We start from the raw sequence: 13,735 nt of genomic DNA, 5'->3' as shown, positions 1-13,735 counted from the left end.
TAGATGGTATTTAAAGCCCTGAAACTGAATGAAATCACTAATAGTGAACATAGGTAGGGATGAGATGTTCAAAATCGTACCTTGGAGCTCTCTGGTGTTCAGAGGTTCAAGAGTGAAAGGAGAACCAGCAAAGGAGAAGAGAAGAGTAACTGCAGCCAGTGAAGTGGGAAGAGAATTACATGAAAATTGTGTCCCGCAAGCCAAGTGACAAAGGGGTGTTTTTGAAGGAGAGTGATCCACTGAGTCACATGCTCATAAAAGGTCAGGTAAGATGAGAACTGATAACTGACCATTGGATATTCCAATGTTGTTTTATCAGTGACATGGACTATTCTGTGGGGTGGTGAGTCGAAAGGTGCCAGGGGTGGGAATACAGAGAGACAGGTAGGCAAGGAATGGATTCAGACACTCTTTCCAGGAATGTTGCTGTACAGGAGAACAAAGAAGGAGCAGTAGTTCAAAGGTAGTTTGGTTTTGAAGAAAGGAGACACATGTTTGTATGATGATGGGAATGAATTAGTGGAGAAGGGAACATTGATGATACAAGAGGAGGAGAAGACAGTAGCTGAATCCAATCTATAGTAGGTAGATCCGGTTGGGTTCTCTAAGCAGAAGCTGAAACAGAATTTGGGACACCAGGTGTTTATTAGAGGTGAAGAACTGTGAAGGGAAGGGGGAAGAAGCAAATTTGGCAGAGGAAGAGGTCAAACTGAGAAGCCGGCTTGACAGAGCTTCAGACAGCTACGAGGGGAGCTCTGGAGGGAGTGCTGCTCTTCAGGGTATCCTGAGTGGCTGAGCTTTTATATCCCCATACTGCTCAGTCACTGCATGCAGGCAGCCCCAGGAAGGTGTGACCTCGACTGAAGTGATTCCACTTTAGTGGCTTTGGCAGATGCTGAAGGAGTTGACAGATGGAGGCTGCCTGCTAACTCTGGGGTCTGCAGCTGGGCAGCAGATTCTTCCCTGAAGAGGCATCTGGGTGACACATCTCCATGTCTGCCACAGGAGATGAGAGGACATGGGATCTAGTGCACAAGTAGAAGAGCTGTCCTTAAAAAGGACAACGGAAAGCTGTTCCATTGTAACAAGAGGAAAGACAGTGGACTTGAGTACCCATGCAGGGCAGGAGTTGGCAGATGTAAGTGGGAGTTTTTGAAGTTTTTATTCCTTTAAGTTTCTCAGTAAAATCCAGAGCAACATTATTGACAGTGAGTGAGTGTGAGAGAGACTGTTGAAGGTTTTTGGACAGAGGAAATGTGAAGTGATCATGTAGAAGAATGGGAGATGGATGCATTAGGGAATATTGTAGGCTTGCCATGTAGCTGCAAGGACTCTCTGGGATCAGTGGCTGTAAAGTGAGAGTGAGACCAGTCAGCATTATTGTTTTTCTCCAGCCACATTCAGCAACCTGGGAGTAAGTATGAAGATGGCAACAACAACATCCAAAAAATGCATTTAACCAGGTTGGGATTTTGCTATGCAAGTAAGAAAGAAGGAGAAAAGGGTGAGTGAGTTGAGGATACACACAGGACAAGGAAGATAGTGATGGACTATAGAATCTGAGCTGAATAAGGAGGGAAGTAAAGACATGAGAAGGGTGAAGCTTAGTGAGAAGGGTATAGAACCAATCAGTAATAACTTTATTTCTGTTTATTACATTTATCACTACCAGAAAATTTTATTTATTTTTGTTTGTTTATTTACTACCAGACATATATATGGAGAAACCTCGTTTCTACTAAAAATACAAAATTAGCTGGGCGTGGTGGTACATGCCTGTAATCCCAGCTACTCGAGAGACTGAGGCAGGAGAATCGCTTGAACCTGGGAGACAGAGGTTGCAGTGAGCCGAGATTGCACCATTGCACTCCAGCCTGGGAGACAAGAGCGAAACTCCATCTCAAAAAAAAAAAAAAAAAAAAAAAAAAGTCCGGTAATATCAAGTCAGTAAACTAACGTGGCTTGAATAAGCCGATGACCAGATTCTTTTTAAACCTGGTTACACAAATGTAAAGTCCCCGAGGCTGCAGAGACTTTGTCTTGTTCTGCACCGTATTCTCAGCACCCAAAGCAGTGCCTAACACATAGTAAGTATTTTGCTGAATGAATGAATGCCAGCCAAAATAAACCCTTGCTGTGAAGATCCAGAATATTTTTTGGTTAATGTGATGAGAAAGTATATTAGGATAAAACAGGCTATTTCAATGGCCTAACTGCCAAGTTTTTTTCTTGCTCTATAAATCTCTGTCAGTTCAGGCAATTCTCCTGGGCTTCCGTTCATGTGGTTTACTCATTGCTCTAGGCTACTTTGATCTTGTAGATCTACTGTCTTAACACAAGTCCATCGTGTTCATGGTGGTAGGGGAAGAGAGCAGGAGGAGAACCCATACCTGCTGTTCTGTGGTTCTGCTCATTGGTCAGCTCAGTCATATGATCCCACCTAACCACAAAGAATTTAGACAATATAGGGGCACACAGGAAGTAGCCGATGAGTATTGCTGTCTCTGACACAGAAGGGCTAATTGCAACCATATCTGGGACAATTGGGATGAACAGGGGATGTGCCTGAGAATATGTTGGTTTTATTTTGGCAATTATGAAAACCCTGGTTCTTAAAACACTTCCCTCCTTTTGCCTGTGAGAAGTTTTTATATAAACTGCACACACATACTGATCTTTCTCATGCACATCATCTATCTCTTACATACACAGATCAATTTTTCCCAAAATATAAGTTTCAGGGGCAGAAGCCCTGTGCTTCCTTTCATTATTCCCTCCTGGTACTTGGCTTGATGCCTGACACATAGTAAATACTTTTAAAATATTTGTTTAATTAAAGTGCACCCCCTTTTGGTTCTTAGACAGTGGCATGAGTTTGTTGTCTGGATGCTATTTAAAGACCATCCAGGCTGGGTGCATTGGCTCATGCCTGTAATCCCAGCACTTTGGGAGGTCGAGGCGGGCGGATCACCTGAGGTTGGGAGTTTGAGACCAGGCTGACCAACCTGGAGAAACCTCATTTCTATTAAAAATACAAAATTAGCCGAGCGTGGCGGTGCATGCCTGTAATCCCAGCTACTCGGGAGGCTTAGGCAGGAGAATTGCTTGAATCCGGGAGGCGGAGTTTGCAGTGAGCAAAGATTGCACCATTGCACTTTAGCCTGGGAGGCAAGAGCGAAACTCCATCTCAAAAAAAAAAAAAAGAGTCTAGTGATACCAAGTCAGTAAACTAACATGGCTTGAATAAGCTGATGACCAGATTCTTTTTTAAACCTGGTTATAAATATAAATATACTGACACATTTGGTTCTTCTAAAAACAAGATATCATACTCTATTTTGGTGGAGTGAGTTAGCCAAAGTGTACAGTGTAGCTATTTAAGATTGGGTTTGAAAAATATCTGAATGCAATAATATCCAGTCGGTTGATAATAAAGTGGATATTGTGGCTCGACTATGGTCAGGGAGGACCCTCAAGGTAAGCAGTTGGAGGAGGTAAGGGAAATGATGGTGAGGCTTAGAAAACTTGGAGAACAAAGGATGAATGGCTAGCAAACTTTTGCTCCTAGTAACTAATTTTGCTCTAACTTTAAGAGTATTATTTGTAACACATTTCTTTAATATATCTTACCAACTGTTCCATGGAATGAGACTAAAGGAATAGAGAAGCATAGATCCTTGGTATTATTGCCCTTATTTGCTGTTAAAAAAACAAAACAAAACAGGAAGGTCATCTCTATAGGAGGGGGATTTTCTGCTAAGATTCAATACTCAGGTTATATTTAATGCCCTTGGCCAAATCATAACATCAGAGTCAGAAAAATGACTTCTACTGCAAGTTGGCTAGGTATCAACATTGTCCCAAGACTGTCAAAATAGGGTGTTATTTTCGAAAATAGATATGTGTAACTCTAAAATATTTCTATAAATCTTATTTTTTCTATTTTTAAATTTTCTTTCTGTCTTCATTTTTTTTTTGGTTTGTTTCGTTTTGTTTTTAGAGGGAGTCTCACTCTGTTGCCCAGGCTGGAGTATAGCAGTATGATCTTGGCTCACTGCAGCCTCCGCCTCCTGGGTTCAAGTGATTCGCCTGCTTTGGCCTCCCAGGTAGCTGAGATGACAGACATGTGCCACCATGCCCAGCTAAATTTTGTATTTTTAGTTAGAGATGGGGTTTTACCATGTTAAACAGGCTAGTCTCCATCTCCTGACCTCAAGTGATACGCCTGCTTTGGCCTCCCAAAGTGCTGGGATTACAGGCGTGAGCCACCGTGCCTGGCGAAATCTTATTTTTTAATCTGGACTTTAATAAGTAAAACATTTCTTGTTATAACTCATTCTTCATTTAAGGAAATTAGAGAAGGTTTGGGAGGGTACCTGACTGACATGCAGCATGAGTTTAAAAAATTAAATTTAGAATAAACAGATGTTTTCAAATTAGGAAAAGAATATTAGAAGGTGATGCTACCTCCTAATAATATGTATTTTTAAAAATACATGTGTCTCTCTCTCCCATTCACATCTCAATATAACACAGTGGTTCTCAAGTGAAGTAAGGACAATTTGATAGTGTCTGGAGACATTTTTCGTTGTCAAAACTTAGAGGGGGTGCTAGTGGCATCTTGTGATTAGAAAGCAGAGATGCTGCTAAACATCCTACAAAACACAGGACAACCCCACAAGGTTTTTTTTTTTTTTTTTTTTGAGACAGAGTCTCATTATGTTGCCCAGGCTGGTCTCAAACTCCTGGACTCAAGCGATGTGCCTGCCTCAGCCTCCGAGGTGCTAGGATTATAGGCGTGAGCCACCACGCCCAGCTGAACGTTATCTTCTTGCACATTCTTCATGCTCATGTTTCTGAAGTTGAGACTCCCTCCCCTCCTTGCTATTTTGTGCTTCCTTAATACTTTGTTCATATATTTATGAGGGTATTTATGAAATTATAGTGTTATTACGTATTTACATGTCTGCCTTCATAGTAAACATTTACCCTCAACCTTCTCAAAGATCCTTCCATCCTCATTTCCAATCCTGTGGCCACCATCCATAGAATTAGATGAAGAACTCTTTTAGGGATGTTTTACATCACGACTGTGACCTCAGTAGAGCTAGTTAATTCCCTACCTGGGAATTTGGAATTATGAGCAAGATGGATTCCACTTGGTAATTGGATCTGTAACAAATAAAGTTAGGAACTATAGGGACATGTGTTCTGTTGTGTGAATTGGAGAAGTCCTAGTCTACAGAGAGAGAGAAGAGTAAAGATGAAAGAGGGTTAGATAAGGCAATGTGATGGCTAATTTTATGTGTCAACTTGATTGGACCGTTGGATGCCCAGATATCTGGTTAAACATTATTTCTGGGTGTGTCTGTGAGGGTCTTTCTGGAAAAAGTATTTCAATTGGTGGACTAAATAAAGCAGATGGCACTCCCCAGTGTGGGTGGGCATCATCTAATTCATTGAGGGCCCAAATAGAACAAAACGGTGAAGAAAGATTGAATTCACTCTGGGTGACTGCTTGAGCTGGAACATCAGTCCTCTCCTGCCCTTGGTGCTACTGGTTCTCAGGTCTTCAGACCAAAGCTGGAATCTATACCATTGGCTCTCCGGCTCTCAGGCCTTTGAACTACACCCAGCTTTCCTGGGTCTTCAGCTAAAATGAAAGGAGAGAATAAGTAGAAATGAAAAAAAAAATACAAAGGAAATTGAGAAAAACCAAATTGAAATGATAGACAGAAGGTAGCAAATCATCTGAAAGAATACTATGAATTGAGTGATCGAGGGGTGAGATGTTTGGCTGTCTTGCTCTTGCTCTGCCCTCCTAAGGCCAGCCAGCCTTTCCCTATTCCTTTCTTCTTGGCCTATTTGCTCTGACTCAGGTGGCAGGATCCATCAGGAGAGCCCTGCTACCTCCTAGCACCCTAGCCCGACCACTCTAGCCTTCCATTAAGTCTTCTGAGTACAGCCCACCGTGGTTACAGCGAGGTAGCTCAGCTCCCAGGGACAGCCATAGCTGCCTAGACCTTAGTGAATCTAGAGAGCATGGCCTAGTGGAAGGAAGTAGTATGAACACTGGTTTGTAAAAATGTTTAAATTATTTTTTTAAAAGCTAGTCAAGTGAAGCAATGGCAATGGAGAAGGAACAAAGAGATCTGCAACTGGTTGTAATTAATTAGTTATAAACAACAATGCACTTGGACCAGCCTAGCATGGACTTTGACTTCAGACAGGTGGGTGCAAATTGAGGAAGACTATAAAATGATTAGAGTGAGGGATAATAGAAATAGCTGGGCACAGTGGCTCACACACTTACTTTGGAAGGCCGAAGCGGGTGGATCACTGGAGGTCAGGAGTTCGAGACCACCCTGGCCAACATGGTGAAATCTCATCTCTACTAAAAATACAAAAATTAGCTGGGTGTGGTGGTGGGTGCCTGTAATTCCAGCTACTTGGGAGGCTGAGGCAGGAGAATCGCTTGAACCTGGGAGGCGGAGGTTGCAGTGAGATGAGATAGCGCCACTGCACTCCAGCCTGGGCAACAGAGGGAGACTCCATCTCAAATACACAAAAAAAGAAAATAACTCTCTCAAAAGGAGAGGGAGAAGAGGCAGGAGCATGCTGGTTTGCTTTTACATGTTAGGAAATTGGGGATATATATCAATACACCTCCTATGTGTCAATTTCCCTTTAATTTATTCCACTACTCGATTATAAATCAACATTCTTTTATCTTTGAACTGTGTGAGATAGAGTCACTGTATAAATATTTAGTTTTAAAAAAACCATTTTCTCTCTAAATTCTATTTACCAATATGTTTCTCAGTTGTTTACCACCAGTGACCCTCTTCCCTCCACACTTCTCTTCCCTTCCAGGAAAGCTTGTCTCTTAGGAACTTGTCATGGGACTGAATTTAGATTCCACAAAGGTATGAGGATCTCTACATTGGTATTGATTGATTGATTTTTGAGACTGGGTCTCAATCTGTCACTCAGGCTGGAGTACAGTGGCATGATCATGGCTCACTGCAGCTTTGACCTCTCTGGCTCAAGGGATCCTCCTGCCTCAGCCTCCTGAGTACCTGGGGCCACAAACACATGCCACCATGCCCAGCTAACATTTTGTCTTTTGTAGAGACCAGCCTATTTGCCCAGGCTGGTCGGTCTTGAATTCCGGGGCTCAAGTGATCTTCCCACCTCACCCTATCAAAGTGCTGGGATTATAGGCAGGGGTCACTGCACCTGGCCTGGTACTCATTGATTACGTGTCCTTTACAGAGATATTCTTCCTGATTTATCCTCTTTCCTGTCATCCCTACCTCCCATCCTCATTAGTTCACTGCCTGCAGCCAGAAGTCTTTAAAAAAAAAAAATCTCATTATTATGTTGTCTATGACACTTAAATGCCTCCCCATCATCTGTAGGATCAAGTGTAATTTTTCATTTTTTTTTTTTTAGAGACAGGGTCTCTCTCTGTCACCTAGGCGGGAGCATAGGGTGCGATCATAACTCACTGCAGCCTCGACCTCCTGGGCTCAAGAGATCCTCCTGCCTCAGCCTCCTGAGTAGCTAGGACTACAGGCTCATGGCACCACACCTGGCTAAGTTTTCAATTTCTTTTTTTTTTTTTAGAGATAGGGTCTCTCTATGTTGTCCAGGCTGTTTTGAACTGGCCTCAAGCAATCCTCCCACCTCTGCCTCCTAAAGCAGCCTCCAAAGTTCATGGTGTGAAGCACTGTGCCTGGCCTAAAGTATAATTTTATTTTATTTTTTGATTTAAGAAAATATTTAAAATTTTCAGTAGCTTTTGGGCTACAAGGGATTATTGTTACATGGGTGAATTGTATAGTGGTGAAGTCTGAGATTGCAGTGCACCTGTCACCTGAGTAGTATACATTGTTACCAATATGCAATTTTTCATTCCTGACCCTCCTCCCATCCTCTCCTGTTCTGGGTTTCCAATATCCATGATTACCCCTCTATATGCATTTGTATATCCATAGCTTAGCTCCCATTTGTAAGTGAGAACCCATGGTATTTGATTTTCCATTTCTGAGTTACTTCACTTACTGTAACGGCCTCCAGCTCCATCCAAGTTCCTGCAAAAGACATTATTTCCTTCTGTTTTTAATGACTGAGTAGTAGTCCTTGGTGTATATGTACCATATTTTCTTTATCCTGAAGTGCAATTTTTAAAACATGGCCTAGACGACTCTACATGATCTGACTTCTATTCATCTCTCTAGCCGTGTCTCTACATTGTTCCTTCCAGTCTCCCTGACTCCCACCCCAAAGAAAAGATCCTCCAGCCATAGTGAATGGCCATGTTCCTTCTTACCTTTGGTTTTCTCTCCATGTTGGTGATCCTACTGGAAAACTCTTCTCCTATTTTCCTGTTCTGGGCCAAATTACCCTCACTCTTCAGGTCTCACTTACACTGCCCCGGATATGTCATCCTCCATGAGAACATCTACTTTTAACAGCCTGTTTTCTTGTCTACACCCTCCCTCCCAATTGGCTTGATGGGAGCAGGAATGTTGTCTTTCTGATAGCTGTTCCATCCTCAGCACCCAGTATTTATTGAATGCTTGCTAGTGTGAGACTGGCAAACATTTATTCTGACAGAAGAAAAAAGAATGCCAGGCCAGGCACAGTAGCTCATCCCTGTAATCCCAGCACTTCAGGAGGGCAAGGTGGGAGGACCATTTGAGCCCAGGAGTTTAAGATCAGCAAGGCCGACATGACGAAACCCTCTTTTTACAAAAAAATGCAAAAATCAGCTGGACATGGCGATGCATGCCTATAGTCCCAGCTACTCTGAAGCTGAGGCAGGAGGATTGCTTGAGCCCAAGGTCGAGGCTGCAGTGAGCCATGATAGCACCACTGTACTCCAGCCTGGGTATCAGAGTGAGGCCTTGTCTCAAAGAAAAAAAAAGAATGCCAGCTTAGTCTTTGGCTGACCTCCCTCCTCCTCCCCCTTCACTTCTTCTTACATCAGCTAAGCTGGTTCTTTCAATTGTAGTAACTTGACTGGTGAGTTTATCTTCTGATATCTGCCTTCTATCTAATAGACAAACCTGACAGTTTTAGTAAGTGCCCATTTTCAGCCTTCAGATGAGAAACTTATTTGATAAATTTAGAAAAAGACAGTGGATTAATATGGTGTCTCTTAATAGATATTTGCATTTTCCAGGGCCCTGTTATAAACTGGTTGAGAAGTTGATTCCGAGCAGCGTTTATAATGACTATGAATAATGCTTTATTGCCTTTAACATATTCCATAAATATATACTATTAATATATAGGTGAATGAATGAGTGAGTGGAGTGCCATTTAACAATTCAACTTCCACATTCCCAGCAGGGGTTATATCACTTTCAGTTTCCTAGGAGTTAGTGATACCGTCATGTTTGTTATTTTAAAGTACTTTTATTTTTTATGTTATTTTTATTTATTTCAGTTTTTTATTAACTTTTAATTTTTTTCTATTTATTCTTTTATAATTTATTTATATTATGCCCTCAAACATCATCCTATCCAAGATACTGTCATGTTTCCAGGATCCCTTCCCATCGTTCTTTTTCTCTGTATTATTCAGTAAATTCTGCCCTTTGCTGGTTTTCTGCATTAGAACTCTCTTCTTTGAACACATCCACCTGCTTCTTTCCAGAACCTAAGCCTCAGAACTGAGTCCTAAGTGAGAACAGAGGTTCCGGGCATGCTCGGTAACCAAAGCCAGGGTGTAATTAACTGCTCTTGCCCTGACGCAGGGCCCTTACAGGTGGCAGGTAGCAGCGCTGCTGGGAAGAGACTTGCTCTGTCTTGTGCAGCTGAACATCTGCTTTCTGAGGCCAATCTAACGTCCTGGCAACCCAAGTTTATAAAGTGGGGATGTCTGCATTTTCAAAACAATAAAGCGGAAGGAGTTATTTTGGGAAAATTAAAATGCCTGGCAGGAGATTCTCAGAGTTCAACCTAAACACGAATATCAAGTGTTAAATAATGCTGTGGTTAAGACAAAAAAAGAGGACGGAGCCAGGGGATGAATATACATGGTGCCCTACTTTGAATCTCATTGGGCAGATCAAAGATTTTAAAAGGATTTTCTGAAGTTGCCCAGCGCCTAGAATTTCAAGGACCGCATTCGCTGCTTCCTTCCTAAAGAGGGTGCGTTTCTGGGGGAGGTGAGTGCGCGCGCGCCGGGGGAGGGCCGGCGGCGGAGAGGGGCCAAGGCTCTCTGGAATCAGCAGCCAGGGAGAGGCTCTGCGGGCGCCCGCGGGACGGGGGGGAGCGGGGCGGAGGGCCGCCGGGCGAGGGTCGGAGGAGGGGTCCGAGACGTGCCAAAGGGCTGGTAGTTAGGCGACCTGAATGCCTTTGATACCTGAAGCCGCAGCCTGCAGAAGCTGATAGCGGACCCCGAGCGCGCGCGCGCCCTAGCGGGAGCCCTGCACCTCCCGGAGTCTCCCTCTCCTTACTCGGACCTCGGGCGCAAGGTAAGGAGGGGCGCAGGGTGCAGCGCTCGCCCTCGAGCTGCTTGGAGCCTCTGCCAGGGGGCCATTTCGGCCTCCCCCAGGCTGTCACCGCCTCGCCGCCTTCTACCTCCTTTACTCGTCTCCAGGTCCCCTCCGCGCAGAGCTGAAGCCCCGGCCGGCGGCCCACTGGGGCTCAGACCCCCTGGCCATCCGCGTTTCCACTCCACCGTCCGCCGGACCCCCGCTTCCTTTCCACGCTCCACTCCCGACTTTCTTCCCCGCCCCCGGGAAGCTCCCGAAACCCGCACCCCCGGCTCTGAGGTCAGGGCTGGCAGGAGTAATCCACCCTCTCCAGGTGTGTGGCGCAAACACGGACGCAAAGATTTCCCCTAGAGTCTGTAACAATTTCCAGGCTGAAAGGTCATAACTCCTTCTCCTTCCAGAACATACCTTCCCCCCGCCCCCCCCTTACTTTACTATCCTAACTTTGGGAGGAATATTGACTCTTGATCAAAGTAAATGCACTGCCTTACTTTTCTTTTCTTTTTTTTGTTTGTTTGAGACGGAGTCTTGCTCTGCCACCCAGGCTGGAGTGCAGTGGCCGGATCTCAGCTCACTGCAAGCTCCGCCTCCCGGGTTTACGCCATTCTCCTGCCTCAGCCTCCCGAGTAGCTGGGACTACAGGCGCCCGCCTCGTCGCCCGGCTAGTTTTTTGTATTTTTAGGTAGAGACAGGGTTTCACCGTATTAGCCAGGATGGTCTCGATCTCCTGACCTCGTGATTGGCACAGGCTGAGGTGGTTGTTTTTTTTCCCCCTTAAGTATTATGATAAGTGTACAAGGTTTTCAGGGTGACTGCGGTGCTGGAACTTTATAACAACTTAAAGCAAAAGCTCTTAGGCGCCGGGGAAGACAGCCGGACCCCACCCTGAAATCCCGATTCAGAAATCTGGTGTGTGTGTGTGCGTGTGCGTGTGCGTGCATGCATGTGTGTGTGTGTGTGTTCAGGCTTGAGTATATTTAAAAAGCACCTCAGGTGATTATAATGCCCGCCCCTGCAACATACCCCCAAAGTATCTGTAAGGTCCGCAAAGAAGAGAGAGGGGCCACCCACTGTGGCTAAGCATCACCTGGATCTATTAGTGTGAATTGAGAATAAAAACAGAGTGAAAGGGGTGAAAACCAGTTCCCCTCAAGTTGATTAATGGGACTGGTGCGGTATCATTGGATCTGACAAGGTAATTTTTAAAATTTTGTTTTTATTTTTTGAGACAGAGTCTCGCTCTGTTGCTCAGGCTGGAGTGCTGTGGCCCAATCTCGGCTCACTGCGACCTCCGCCTCCAGGGTTCAAGCGATTCTCCTGCCTCAGCCTCCCGAGTAGCTGGGATTGCAGGTATACACCACCATGCCCGGCTAATTTTTGTATTTTCAGTAGAGACGGGGGTTTCACCATGTTGGCCAAGCTGGTCTCGAACTTCTGACCTCAAGTGATCTGCCTGCCTCGGCCTCCCAAAGTGCTGGGATTACAGGAGTGAGCCACCGCGCCTTACCCGAGACAGCAATTTTGGAAAGGGAGAGTTAACATTCATTTGAAACTCTGATATAACATTGGGGGAAATGCAGACTTCTGGGAGACCTGTTTAAACAGCTTTTAAATATCAATCTTTAAAATGTAAGAATTCTTTCACAAGTACTCTGGCAATTAGAAAGGGTTGAGGCCCATTCTCCAGAGAATCAGAAAATCTTCCTTCACTGCTCCCTTGACTTTTTGTCAATGATGGAATGCAGCCCGTTGACATTTTTACATTTTTCTTACTTTAAGGCTAAAGACCCAAATGGACTATTATCTCTAGGAACTAGAAGGAAGAGTGATCATACTAATTTAGATCCTGTTTTCACTCCTAATTATTTGAATGAAGTTATTCTATACTGAATTAAGAGAGTCTGTAAATTATATCATATTTACAGAAATACCAAATGTTTCTCCATCTTGAACTTTGTCATAGATGCATGTCTGCTACTTTTCATATATTCATATATGTACCTGAACCATTGTAAGTACTTATCCAACTATCAGAAGATAACTACCAGGGAAAACAAAGATTTTATTTTCTGTCTTTTGAAAATTGAGGTGAAGGACCAATTTTAAAAGTACCCTAAAGTAGTTATAACATTAAAGCTTATATTTCTTTTTATGAAACCAGATGCCTGTTATGAAATAGGGATGATATTCCATACCTGCTTTCAAGGATATTAAGGGCAAGCAGGAGGCTGTCTGTAAAGCATTTTGAACTTTTAAGAAAAGAATCACTGTCTAGAGATTGAGCCAATGTGATTGTTTTCCTGGCAAACTTTTCTCCTTTCTAAAATTAACTTTCCCCCAGGAAAAATAGTGCAGATGCGCATGATTCAGTCAACCAAGTCCAGAAAATACTGTCTGAATTTTAAAAGTGACCTTAATTCATCCCTATAGATCTAAGGTTTGCAACCTATGCCACAAAATATGCAGAAATGTTCCTTGCTTGCTGACCTTTGCAAAGTGTTAGCTTAATAAGGGTAGGTATGGACAGAGCACAGTATACAATTTATTGGTTTAGGCAAAACTATTAATATTATTTTCCTAAGGTTTTTGTGTATGTGTGTACACTGGTTCTGGGACTTCTATAAATATGTATATGTCGCATATGTTTTTAATAGGAACAAAACCCACAGTATTTTCATTTGTGGCAGAACACTGTAAGCATTAGGTTTTGATTACTTTTTGATGGCAATTTTAAAATGACAGAACTGAGAGCTTCAAGGAAATAATTTCATAAAGATCTGTTTGGAACGATAAGTCCTTTTTGAAAAAAAAGATGTTTGAAGCCCAAAGTATGTGTGCTTAGCTTCCATAGAACGGTCTTTCGTGAGTGAGTAAGGGTAGTAGATCCAGTTCTGGCAACCTCAGACGATGGATGATTAGACCCTGCCACTCTTCTCCAGACCTTCAATTTGGTCTGTAACTTGATGCTTCACTGACCCTACACTATCCCTGCCACGCGAACTCAGAGGAATTGTTGGCACTCTGAATTGAATTTTTTCCCCTCCCATCAATTAGAACATGTTTGCGGCCGGGCGCGGTGGCTCAAGCCTGTAATCCCAGCACTTTGGGAGGCCGAGACGGGTGGATCACGAGGTCAGGAGATCGAGACCATCCTGGCCTACACAGTGAAACCCCGTCTCTACTAAAAAATACAAAAAACTAGCCGGGCGAGATGGCGGGCGCCT

At 43.6% G+C, this 13,735-nt stretch overlaps 1 protein-coding gene across 2 annotated transcripts in view; it reads left to right on the top strand.

Annotated features, from left to right (window-relative positions):
- The first annotated feature begins 3,435 nt into the window (after positions 1 to 3,435).
- RNF144B (ring finger protein 144B) overlaps positions 3,436 to 13,735 on the top strand; it is a 202,103-nt gene continuing 191,803 nt past the window's right edge. Inside the window, exon 1 of one of the 2 annotated variants that reach the window (XM_017874253.1) lies at positions 3,436 to 3,477. The gene's annotated coding sequence lies outside the window, so the exon portion shown is untranslated. Of the gene's footprint in view, positions 3,478 to 10,269; positions 10,491 to 13,735 lie in introns of those variants that run through there. The other variant, XM_017874252.1, reaches the window with a different exon arrangement.

Source organism: Rhinopithecus bieti, unplaced genomic scaffold, assembly GCF_001698545.2.
Source record: "Rhinopithecus bieti isolate Rb0 unplaced genomic scaffold, ASM169854v2 scaffold_8309, whole genome shotgun sequence".
Lineage (NCBI taxonomy): Eukaryota > Metazoa > Chordata > Mammalia > Primates > Cercopithecidae > Rhinopithecus > Rhinopithecus bieti.
This window is presented reverse-complemented; position numbering and strand designations above follow the sequence as displayed.